This window comes from Pocillopora verrucosa, chromosome 10 (genome assembly GCF_036669915.1).
Source record: "Pocillopora verrucosa isolate sample1 chromosome 10, ASM3666991v2, whole genome shotgun sequence".
In the NCBI taxonomy this organism is placed as follows: domain Eukaryota; kingdom Metazoa; phylum Cnidaria; class Anthozoa; order Scleractinia; family Pocilloporidae; genus Pocillopora; species Pocillopora verrucosa.
In genome coordinates, this window is record NC_089321.1 from 20,727,770 (window position 1) to 20,730,888 (window position 3,119).

Here is a 3,119-nt window from a genome sequence, read left to right on the forward strand (position 1 = left end):
GTCACAAAGAATATCCGGAGAACCAATACGTTCCCAATATTTTGCAATAAAGTTAATACAGACGTGCAGCATACCTCCTTCCGTGACCTTAAGAGTGAAATCAGACTAACCAAAGGAAACTTTGCAGTTTTTCAGTCGAAAGCTGAGCGCAAAAGCTTCTAATTACGAACAGTGCAGAAATCTATTTCATTAACTGAGCCTGTGTCAATACAAAGCGACTTATTACGCGAACTAACGAAACGTCCGTCGATATGGAAGAGAAACATCTTAAGTGATACAGTCCTTTCGTGTTCCTTGTTGGAGCTATGTTAAGTTTTGCTGATCCTATCACCGACATACTTACACTGGTAGAATTCTAACGCGCGAATCACAAAGTATGGTTTGGTGTGGGGCTTACTTTTGTTTTATTGCCATGTTTGGCGTTTCCAGTAGTGTTCTACCTGTCGCGTACCAGTAGATCATACCTTTCACCTTCTACTTGGGCAAGAACTGCTCTTTGCGCATTGCATCCATTTTCAGCAGCCTTCGCAAGACTAGAAGCTTTACCTCTCTCTCTCAAGAAATGGCGGTATGAAGATGAAATCGACCTCTACTTTAAAAACAAAGCTGAAGATCTATTCAGTTACATTGACTTAGTTGTACTCTTTGAGGCAGTCCTTGAGTGTGCTCCACAATTTATAATTCAGTTGTACGCCATCAGTGTTCAGGAGGAACCAGCTGCAATTATCCAAATCATTTCTCTACCTATCTCTTTCCTCACTCTTGCATGGGCCTTCACAGCCACTGATAAGATGTCTCTTGTAGCGAACCATATAATGCCAAGTAGCAGTTATCTGAATGTTAAACACCAACTAGTATTGTATGCAGCTCACTTGCTCCTCCTGAGCAGTCGACTGTTCGCCATCTGTTATTTCACCGTCAGCTACAAGTGGTGGGTTATTGGTGTATTAATGGTTCATTGTTGTGTGATGGTAATAACGACTGTTATTCAGCATACAGATAAAGTTTGCTGTAATGCCTCTAAAGTTTTCGTTACTTTAATGTTCATGGGCATTCACAGTCTAAGAGATGACTTTACACATATTACGATAAGAGTAGACGTAAATGGTGTAAATAGGAATGTGTATTTCTCACATATTTTGTTTGTATTAGAAAACTTCTTTATGATCCTGATGTTTTATTTCACTTATAACCCCAACGCTTGGTACTCTCTACCTGTCACTGTGAGTGTTTGTGTGTTCAGTGTTCTTGGCTCCACAATCTGAATTTGCATATTACGTTGGCTTAGCAAGAGACATGCCGAACAGCTCAGCAGCTGTGATGACAGCAGTAATGTAAATGCTAGTGTTGAGAAGTGTTATGAAAGTTCAGTATAATCTGGTAATGCGCCGATATTTTGTCTGTACCTACTATTTGAATTTGAAGTGCGAAGTTAGGTTTAAGCTATGTAAACGAGTTTCGAAGTTGTGACTATCTTGTTTAACTTCCATCGCTGGACGTGCGTCGTTGCGTCACTGGTAGAATTCTACCGCGCGGATCACAAAATATGGTTTGGGGGCCTACTTTTGTTTCATTGCCATGTTTGGCGTTTCCACTAGTGTTCTACCTGTTACGTACCAGTAGATCATACCTTTCACCTTCTACTTGGGCAAGAACTGCTCTTTGCGCATTGCATCCATTTTCAGCAGCCTTCGCAAGACTAGAAGCTTTACTTCTCTGTCTCAAGAAATGGTGTTATAAAGATGAAATGGACTCCCACTCCTATACGAAAGCTACAGATGTTCTCGTTTACATTGACTTCGCTGTACTCTTTGAGGCAGTCCTTGAGTGCGCTCCACAATTTATAATTCAGTTGTACGCCATCAGTGTTCAGGAGGAACCAGCTGCAATTATCCAAATCATTTCTCTACCTATCTCTTTCCTCACTCTTGCATGGGCCTTCACAGCCACTGATAAGATGTCTCTTGTAGTGAACAAAATAATACCAAGTAGCAGTGACCTAAATGTTAAACACCAATTAGCATTGTTAGTAACTCACTTACTTCTCCTGAGCAGTCGACTGTTTGCCATCTGTTATTTCACCGTCAGCTACAAGTGGTGGGTTATTGGTGTATTAATGGTTCATTGTTGTGTGGTAGTAATAGCGACTGTTATTCAGAATAGAAACGAAGGTTTTTGTAATTCCAATGTTCTCTTTATTTTATTGTTTATAGGCATTCACAGTCTAAGAGATGACTTTGTAGAATTATCGCTAGATGTACAAAAAAATTGGTCTAACCATGTATTTCTCACATATTTTGTTTGTATTAGAAAACTTCTTTATGATCCTAATGTCTCATTTCACTTATCACTCCAACGCTTGGTACTCTTTACCTGTCACTGTGTGTGTTTGTGTGTTCAGTGTTCTAGGCTCCACAATGAGAATTTGCTTATTACGTGGGCTTAGCAAGAGACATGCCGGACGGCTCAGCGGCCGTGATGACAGCAGTAATATGAATACTTGTGTTGAGAAGTATAATGATAGTTCAGTATAATCTGGTAATGCGCCGATATTTTGTCCGTAGCTACTATTTGAATTTGAAGTGCGAAGTTAGGTTTAAGCTATGGAAACGAGTTTCGAAGTTGTGACTATCTTGTTTAACTTCCATCGCTGGACGTGCGTCGTTGGACCACTAGCCTTGGCCATGTCCCTCGCGAAAGTTTCAGGAATATTTAGCCGGCTTAAAAAACGGTTGTTCCTCGGTGTATTTATAGGCTCTTGTTTTGGGTTACGTGGTCAAAGATCGATTCTGTTGATCGAAAGCATTAAGTGCGTTGTTTTTCATTTTGTGAGATTCTAATATAAAATATAAAAGAGTTTTATTAGTGTTCTCACATAAAATGTTAAATCTTCCACGGTCAGTTGACATGCATGCCCGCTTAGAGAGTCGAGAGTCCTTGGTGCCTTTCGTAAAAGTGTGTTGCGGTCTGCAGCTAGATTTCTCATTATTGCAAACCAATATACCTGTATGGCGGTGGACTTGATAACACATAATAAGATTTAGAGCTAGGGTTTCTACTTGTTTTCATTCGTAAGTAAAAACTATTAGATGTGATAGATGTTTTTAGCTTAGTAACTC

The 3,119-nt window shown here is 39.9% G+C and overlaps 2 pseudogenes; both read left to right on the plus strand.

The window, feature by feature from the left end:
• Positions 1 to 76: 76 nt before the first annotated feature.
• On the plus strand, positions 77 to 1,265 carry LOC131774840 (XK-related protein 6-like; annotated as a pseudogene).
• Positions 1,266 to 1,296: 31 nt separating this feature from the next.
• On the plus strand, positions 1,297 to 2,534 carry LOC136283763 (XK-related protein 7-like; annotated as a pseudogene).
• The last annotated feature ends 585 nt before the right edge of the window (positions 2,535 to 3,119 follow it).